A 9,824-nucleotide genomic window follows, 5' to 3' on the forward strand; every position below is an offset into this window, starting at 1 on the left:
GCTAACGAGGGATCGGCTCCCACTTCCTCATCTCTGAAGGGGTTTCCCTCCCTGCAGCAGGCAGTGGATAAAATCGCCTGGTGCGGGCGGAGCAGCGTGGGGCTCCGTCCCCCGTTCCCCAAACAGCAGCCGGCCCGGGCCTCTCCCCAGATGCTCAGGGGAGCGCGTGCAGCCGCGGCAGTTCCAACGGCTTCCTCCATGCACTTCCAGCCGGAAGGCAGCTTTGAAGTTCTTACTTTAAAGAGCTCCTGGATCCCTGCTGAGACCACGGGGAGAGGCTGCTCCCAGGGGAACGGGGACTCCCACCCCAAGTCCCTCACAGCCAGCGCCCAGGCCTGGGCCTGGAGATTTTCTGGAGAAACCCTTTCTTGCCTCTCCCCGACCCACAGGTTCCTGCCTAGCTGGCCCCGACCCCCTACCCTCAGCAAGGGGACGGGGCAGCCTGGCATCCCGGAACCCCGCCACACTGTGCTTTTCTTATTCAGCGACCGGAGGATCAGGGACAAGGCCCCCCGGCCTCGGGGTCAGGCCAGCTCGGAACCCCTGGTCTGTCTCCTCCAGCTCTAACAGCCCGGACCCCGAGGCAGGCCCCACACCCCCGGCGGCACCTTCCCGGGGCAGGCCGCAGAGCGCATGGAGGGGCCAGCGCCTCCTCTCCAGTCCACAGGCGGGGGATCCCGGATGGGGTCTCCAATGGCATCACTCGGTCCTCAGCAAATGTGAGCACCAAGTCCGCACCTCGTCCCACATGCTGCTTAGGTGCTGAGGACACACTGGGGACACGCAAGGGAAACCAGCAAAACACCACCAAAAATACTCCGCGGGCAGGGAGGCCACAGTGACGGGGGAGGGGATGGCAAGGCAAGACTCAGCGGCACGCAGCCCTCGGGGGCTGTCACAGATCAGCGCGAGGCACAGATCCGGAAGGTGGTTAGAGGCTGGCACACAGCACCACCCACCCTGGGTGGGGGGACAGAGAGGCGTGCTGGCCCTGGGGACACAGGGGCCCCTCGGTGCTGTCGGCCGCTCGGGCAGTGCTCAGCAACATGGAGAGAAAACCCGGTCCCTTGGGGGGGAAGGGTCCCCCCTCCCCGCCGACCCACCAACTCAGGTGGCGCCACAGGAGTAGTTCAGGTGAACTCGCAGAGGAGGCAGGACAGTGTCAGAGGCCCCCAGACAAGTCCCTGTCAGGTTGTCGACGCCCTGCTCAGGGAAGGCCTGTGTCAAGTCCCAGCAAGGGTGAGAGGTGTGAGGCACTCAGGCACCGTCCGGGAAGCACCTGGCTGAGCCCCCCACCTCAGGCAGGCACGCGGCAGAGGCCGAGGCGGCAGGAAACGGCGTGCACGTCGCCTCTCCCGATGTCCCTCCCGGTGGCCTCTCTCGTCAGAAGGGCCGGAGGTAGCCACCTCCTCGGCCAAACAACAGGATCAGCTACTCAAGTGCCAAGGCGCGTTCCCTCGCACAATGGGCAATTCAGTGCTTGCCAATGGCCAGGGCTCCCGAGTGACAGGAAGCTCTCCCCCGGGTGACGGGTGACACGGCCCAACCCAACTCCGAAAAGGTGAAAGTCAGCAGCTTGAAAGAAGCCTTTTGATTCTCATCCTCCCCCCCCCCCATTGTTCAAACAGATACACTGGGCAACGAGTCTTTGAATATTGACTTTCAAATGAAACTGGACACAACCGAGGCGGTCGGAGTCAGCAGATGGGAACCCCAGGGTGCCCGTGCCGCTGAGCGGGTCCTGGGCGAGGTCTCGAACGCCGTCCACTTTGAGCAGGAGGCCCGAGGGCTGGAGGGGAGCCCAACGGCAGGCAGTGCTTCCCACGGCCCCCGCTGCTACGTGCGGGGCCCGGTGTTCAGTTCCCAGACAGAGACCTGCATGCGCCTGCACTTACAGAGGCAGGGCTCAGGGATGTGCTCTGTGGTGCCCGGTACCCAGCGTCCTCGGAAGGTAGTGGCCGCCCAGCAGCACCAGCAACACACGAAAACCCTCTGCGGGAAGGGACCCAAAGCGAGCGGTGTTACCGCTGAAGTGGTCGCCGCCTCCCGAGCAGCAGACACGTGTGCCATGGCTGCTGTCACATGGACGCGTCATGTTTGCAACTAATGACGACATCACGTTTTTTCCCCCTCACATTGTTTCCCTTACTTGGTATTTTATATTCCATTGAACAGATTTCATACAATAAAAATGTTTATATTAAACACGTGCTTATTTTGACTTTGGGCGTTAACTTTGGGCCTATCGTGTCTCAGGCAAAGGGGCAATTTAGTTTCTATCTATGAAAAGATAAGTATATATATATATATGTATGTGTGTGTATATATATAGAGAGAGGTTTCTATATCTATACATAATCAATATTATGTCGATTCTCTGATTTTTATTACAATATCATCCCATCTTTCTAAAGAGCTGGGCAGTGTCCTTTTAAACAAAGATTTGAACTATTCTTTTTAAGTTTAGGGGAAAGTAGGGCCATCATTCAGTGTTTCAGTGATTTTTAGAAACCAAACTAGGAGTGCCAACATTGGGACGATGACATGTTTGTTATTACAAACGTGAACGGTGAAGTATTTGTTTTCATTTATCAATTTATAAGCATCTGAAGGATCCATAGACCCAATACTGGCAAGCTTGGAGATAAAACCGTCTTCATAGGTTGCTCTTAAAAGGGTAAGGAAGGTTTACAGTGTCACTTGGCAGTACGTCCCCGAGTGCCAGAAAGGGGCTGGTATCTAGTCATTCCATTTTCAGTGAACCTGCCCTTAAAAAGGCAACTCAAATGATGCAGGAATGATATACAAGGACGGCCAACTGAGTCTCGTTTATGACAGCAAAGTACTGGAGGTGGCAATTAGGTCACTGCTCTCTACATGGCATTGGATTTAGATTGACTGAATTCCCCTGGCACAGGAACCTCTGCAGAGAAAGAGCATTGCGGGGCAGGGAGGGGGGCGTGCAGCGGATAAGGACAAATGGATTCATTCAGAGCTGAATCGCGTACAGGGGAACGGGCCTATGATTATGAGCAGATTTCTCAGCAGAAACGTTACAGGCTAGAAGGCAGTGGGAAAATATATTCAAAGTGCTGAAAGAAAAAGCTGCCAACCAAGAAAACTATATCTGGCCAAACCGTCCTTTAAAATTGATTAAAGGAGAAATAAACACCTTCCTGGATAAACGAACGCTAAAGGCAGTTCATCGCCACTAGGCTTGCCTACGAGAGCTGCCAAAGGGGGTCCTCCAAGGTAAAATGCCGGATGGCAACACACACACACGTACGGAAATTCAGAGCTCTCTGGCAAAGGTGATGTACGGACAAATGCAGAATCCTGCAGCACTGTATCTGGGGGATTCTGGCATAAGCTTTAAAAGATGAAAACAAAAAGTAACTATAACTGCTAAACCAGGTTAATCCAAACAAAATACAGAAATATGTAATTTGTGACATTAAGAACATAAATGGGGATGCAAAGGAATAGAGTTGTCGCCGTGTGACTGAAGTTGCTACAGTTTAAAACAGATCGCTGTAAGATACTTTATGTAATCCCTATGGTAACCACAGAGAAAATATCTATAAAGAAGATGCATGTGAGAAAATGAGAAGGGAATCAAAGTACGCCACTACAAAAAAAAAAAAAAAAAAAAATCGGCAAAACACAAATGAAGACAGCAAGAATGAAGAGGAACAGAGTAACTAGTCATCCAGGAAACAACAAAGTGGCGAACAGCCCGAGCCGTGGAAATGTGTTGCATTAAATGCTGATATTAGAAAATACAGGTCTCAAACCCGTTATCTAACAGAAAATAGAAGGAGAAGTACAAATTAAATTCGATGTAAGCAGCAGGAAAAAAAGAAAGCTAACAGCAGAAATTAGTGAAATAGAGAACAAAAGTCACTTAGACAAAAACCCATGAAATCAAAAGCCAGTTCTTTGAAAATATTAGTAAAATGACTAAACTACTGGCCAAATCAACTAAAGAAAAAAAGAGAGAAAACATAAATTATCAGGATCAGGAATAAAGAAGGCCCATCAATTAAAAAAACCCCAGGTAGTAAAAGAACAATAAAGGAATGTCATACACAACTTTATTCTTATAAATTCAAAAATATGGCATGAGTCTGCGTGTGACAAATGACATACACAAATTCCTCGAGACACACACCGTCCAAGAGTCATTCAGGTAAAAGTAGATAATCCTAAAAGTCCTATATCTACTAAAGAAGTGAAGTCACTGTCCAAAGCCTCCGATGCAGAGAAACTGGAAGCCTACATAGTTTCTCTGGTCAATTCTACAAAACACTGAAAAAGACATGGAACCACTCCTACGCAAACTCTTCCAGAAGATATGGGAGGTGAGGACGTGTCTCAACTCCTTTTATGAGGCCAGTGCCACCCCAGTATGAAAACCATGCGAGAACCTTCCACGAATATTAGCAAATTAAATCTAGGAAAACATAAAAAGGATAATGCGCCACGACCAAGTGAGGTTTATTCTGGGCATGCAAGGTTGGTTCCGCATTCTAAAATAAACCAACAAAATTCACCATAACAACAGATTAAAGAAAAACCGTATGATCGATCCTCTCAATCGATGCAGAAAAACCGGTGGACAAAATTCACAATGCGACATCCATTCATGATACCGACTCTCGACAAACTGGGAAGTAAAGGGAACTTCTTCCATCTGATAAAAAGATATCCGAAAAACCCTAACATCACAGTTAGTGACGAAAGACTGAATGTTTTCCCCACGTAAACCAGAAACCGGACGGAGACGTCCACTCCCCCTGCGTCTCTTCAGCATCACGCCCAAGGGCCTCGCCAGGACAATACGTTAAGAAAAAGAAGTAAAAACTCAATCGTTTGGAGAGGAAGAAATAAAACTCGATTCACAGATACAACTGTCGACATAGAAAATCCGGAAGAATCTACGAAAGCGCTGCTGGGACCGATCGGTGAGTTAGCGAGGCCACAGGATGGAAGACATCGTTCAAAAACGAACTATGTCACTATGTACGGGCAATGAGGAATGGAAGTTGAAAAGCTTTGAAAGTACCATTTATAACAGCACCCGAACCATGAAATATTTATGTATAAATCTAAGAAAACATGTCAAGACCTATATGCTGAAAACTACAAAACACACACATGACAGATTCTATTAAAACTAAGACTGAATAAATGGAGAAATATACTGCATTCATGGGCTGGAAAATTCAATCTTTCAAGATGTTGATTCTCCTCCCAATTGATGAATAGATTTGCTATAATCTCAGCAGGATTTTTTTTTTTTTTAGAAACTGACAAGCTAATTCTAAAATGTAAAACAAAGGAACTAAGACTAGCCGAAATAATTTTTAAAAAGAACAAATGTGGAGAACTCACATTACTCGATTTCGAATTTTACTATAAACAAAGTGTCATGGACCCACAGATCAGTGGAACAGAACAGAGTCCAGAAAAACCCCTCACACATATAGTCAGTTGATTTTTGACCAAAATTCAAAGGCAATTCAATGAAGAAATGATAGTCTCAAAAAATGATATAAAAACAACTGAATGCCCTTTTACCTCATATTAAAAGTAACTCAAAATCGATAGTAGACATACATGTAAAATATTAAACTATAAAGCCTCTAAAAGAAAACACAGGAGGAAAATCTTTGTGACCTTCGGTCAGATAAAGTCCCGATGAGAAAACAGAAAAAGCATAATCCATAAAAGAAAAAAAAATGTTAAATTGGACTCCACTGAAAATGAAAACTGCTGTTTTTCAAAAGTCGCTGTTAAGAAAACAAAAACATTAGTAGAAAATGTTTGCAAAACACATACCGGACAAAGAATTTTTGGCCAGAATATATTCACCAGAAAATTTCGAAATTCAATAAGAAACAAAACCGCCCAATTTTTAAAAAATAAGCAAAAGGTTTGAAGACACGCTACACAAAGGAAGGTTACATGAATAGCAAATAAACATAGGAAAAGATACTTGATGTCATTAGTCATCAGTGAGATGCAAATTAAAACTGTAGTACTGCATGCACGTGAGGTTGGGGGGACTCACCTTAATCCTCCCAGATGTAGAGCAACTGACACTCACGTAATGCACACGAAAATGCAAAACAGGAGAGCCGCTTTCGAAAATAGTTCTGCAGTTTCTTACAAAGATAAACATCCACTTCCCTTACGCCTAGTTACTCCACTCCTAGGTGTTCACCCAAAAGAAATAAAAACAAATGTTCATATAATAATGTTTACACCAGCCTTATTCGTAATTGCTAAAAACCGGAGACAACTCGAATGTTCTTCCACTGGTGCATGGATAGACGAACTGTGGACTACGACTCATGAACGAAAAGAAACAAATCACGGATGACCGAGGCGGCGCGTGCGCGTGTAACATTCATTTTACTCTGAGAAAGACTCCAAACGCAAAGCTTGCAGACAGGATGATTCCATTTTGTATAACATTATGGAAAAGCCAAAACTATGGGGCAAGAAACAGATGGAGGGGTTGCGGGGGGCGGGGAGGTTAACTTCAGGGTGGGGGTAATGGGATGCGGCAAAGCTTGAAAGTGATGGTATGCATGTGTCAGAACACGTGGAACCGAACACTAAAATGGATGAATTTTAGCGTGTGTAAATCACACCTCAGTAAATCTGATTCTTTTAAGCACGTGGGACAGGAAAAGTGAAATTTGTGTTCAGGGAACACTCTGTATAGCCTCAGTGCTGGCATCCCACACGCCTGGTGCCACCCAAAAGTCCCCCATCCCCACCCGCACCTCCGTGAGAGAAGGGTTATTCCGAGCTGCGCTGAACCAAGGCCAAAGTCCACCAAGCTTCCGCCGTTTAAGGAAACATAAAAATTTTAAAACAGTGTTAGAATTTACAATCGCCACTTCCTGCAACTGCTGACGAGGTCTCAGAGTCCTTATCAAAATGACCTGTTTTCTAAATTTTAAAGGTAAAGTGCAGAATGCAAATTCTGCTTATCTCTGTGGGTAATACAATCTACCTCCAGTTTCGTCTGCTGCCCTGATTTTGTGCAAGGGAACACCACTTAAACGTCAGAACTCCATCAACTGTTCCCAGGGCTCCTACCAGCTACCCCCGGCTCAAGCCTTAAACCCCAGAGATTAGATCAAGCCTCTGGATCACAGCTAATGAGCCTTAAGCTCTTGAAGAGTCAACGCTTTAGTCAGGCTTTTCAGACAGACTTATTTTTCCAGGATAGTAGCTTTTCTTGCCAGGCAAGGTTTGATTTCAAAATTGCACTAAGGTCTAGCAATTCAGGTTTGGCTCCTGCATGCGCCCACAGCTCAGCAGACCGTGAGGGAACTCCGAGCCTTGCTCCAGCCTCGGGGGGCGGGTTGGGCGGAAGGCAAACCACCGGGGAGACTTAGGTTCACATTTCGGGGGCGCTGGCTCACGGACGCGGCACGGCCTACAGCCGGATCGTTTGCAGTTGAAGAGCGGGGAGCAGCGATGTAAACTAAGAACTGCTGCCTCCCGCTTTTGAGCAATTCCCTAAAGTAATAATGATTTTCTTTTCATAAAAAACATGTCTCCAAAGAGCCTAGTTTAGGTTTTCTACAGTGAGAATGTTCCCTTTAACAAATCGGAGGAGTTGTGTTGACGAGAGGTGCGGCTGGCGAGGGGTCGAGAGCACCGGGGTGGGGTGGGGGGTGGCCCTTCGGACTTCAGCCCGGGTGCCATTCTTAAACGGAAGGTTCTATCAGGTTAAACATCACGTAAGAAATGTAACAAGTGCTATAAGTCCAAAAACTATACTTCCATCTGACAAAGCCCTGGGCAAACCACGCTGCGAGAAATGTTCTAGGTTTTAAATAAAAACCATGATACAAAATTCGATTTACAGCGTAATGCCAAGTATGTTAGAGGGAGAGAGAAAATAAACGAGAGAAATGGTAACGCAAAAGTATTAAAACATTTTTGGAATCACGGACCAGTATTTCTGTAAACTTTATTTTTCTATAAAATATGTTTTGAACATTCCCGGATTGTTAGAAACCTAATAGAAATTAACAAACACATGGCACAACATGAGGCGGGCTTTGGTGTGGGGGAGGGGGGTTATTTACTCGTTAGTTTGGTAAACCAGACAGAATGAATATTCATTAGTCTCAAAATCTGGCAAATCGAATTCGCCATATGTCACATAAAGAAACGTGGGAACATGCCCAAGAAGGTCAGTCAGGGCAACAGACAGAAATGGAAGATTGGTTTTCTAACTGGTTTTCCCTGCTGATTGGTTTCAGTCTCCTACGAAACACCTTCCCTGGAGGATTCTAATCGGGACACGGAACGAAACCCAAACTCCCTCTTTCTGAACGAGAACACTTGGATAGGGCAGCTGTGCGCCCCTCCAGGACCTGGCAAATGTCGGCTGGTGTCATCCACGCGGCTCCGCAGGGCGGCTCTCAGCATTCCCGGCTCGGTTCCCTCCGCCGGCCTTTCCACGCCTCCTCACGCTGTTCTCCTCACTCGGTCTGGAGCACTCATGGGCTCCTTTGCCCTCTGCTCACCTCTTCCTGAGACCCTGTCCCCACCTCTGCCCTGGCCCCAGCCCCCAAAGCCACCTGTCTAAGGCCAAGCAGGCCCCAGCCTTCCCAAGTCCTACTGGTCACAACCCCCCCGCCTCCCTGTCACTCTGTGTGTCTGGAAGGACAGAGCATGACCCTTTAAGGGAATTAAACCTCGCAGGGCGGACACCACTTGCCTCTGGCTGCCTCTCCCCGCACCGCCTGACTCAGGGCTGCTCTGACTGTAAATGTCACCTGCCTCGTCCAGTCATTCCAGAAAAGAGGGGCCCACCTTCAGGAGCGGTGCTCAGCACCGGACACACGCGGAACAACATGCCTCGTCCCGTGTCATTTGTCCACTGCCAAAACTGTACACAAGTGGGCACACTATGAAATAATTTTTTATAACTTTATTAAGCATGTTCTGTGTGCCGAGTACTGTGCTAAGCACTTGACATGCATTATAAGTTAGGATATTGCCCCGAAATTATCCCATGGAAGGGCTAGTCACAGTCAAGTCATCTTTAGGTTCTCGTATTGTGGAGGGTGCTCCATTTTTTTAAAAAAAAATAATATACTGTTTGGGAAAGAAACATTGAGCCTGAACCTAATTCAATCATGATAGTATAGAAGCCATCCGACAGCATCTATTTTATTTTTAAATGGGACCAGGAGACAAAGAAATTTAACGCAGACCTAGGGATGGTCCCTGGGGCATGACTGGACGATCGCTCCAGCTGGAAAATCTGTAAGTAAGCTTTACAAAGATCACTTCAAAGAAAAGGACACAACAGGGGTCACGTTGTGGGACCACGAGCCGCACGTGTGCCGCTGCATGGGGCACAAACGCACCCGAAGGCCTCAGAATGCGTGGCGGAGGCGGGACATGAGGCTTCCGACGCCGGCCGCGGGCGCGCCCGGGCTCCGGGGAAAGCGAAGTCGAAACGTCCCCACGGCCACGGGCGCAGGCGCCGGGGCCGAGCGGCTCCTGAGAGCCTAAGAAAGAGTTTGTGCAAAATGCAAAAGCAGGACAGAGTGGCGGTCGCATGGTCACGTGTCAGTCACGCCGCGTGCGTAATGACAGCATTTCATGTCCATCACGTGAATGTCCTCTGTGAAAGGACCCCGAAAAGGACTGGTTTCACCTTCTCATTGGAAAGGCGGAGCCCTGCCTCACGCGGGGCCCCTGGGACGCGAGCAGCGCGGCTCCCCCGCCAGCAGGAAGGGGGCGCATCACTGAGAAACCTGCGGGGCCACAGCGGCTCCGCA

At 48.1% G+C, this 9,824-nt stretch overlaps 1 protein-coding gene across 1 annotated transcript in view; it reads right to left on the reverse strand.

Annotated features, from left to right (window-relative positions):
* Positions 1 to 9,824, reverse strand: part of CRYL1 (crystallin lambda 1) — a 76,996-nt gene that overhangs the window by 49,559 nt on the left and 17,613 nt on the right. The window lies entirely within an intron of this gene.

This window comes from Pteropus vampyrus, unplaced genomic scaffold (genome assembly GCF_000151845.1).
Source record: "Pteropus vampyrus isolate Shadow unplaced genomic scaffold, Pvam_2.0 Scaffold52, whole genome shotgun sequence".
Classification (NCBI taxonomy): domain Eukaryota; kingdom Metazoa; phylum Chordata; class Mammalia; order Chiroptera; family Pteropodidae; genus Pteropus; species Pteropus vampyrus.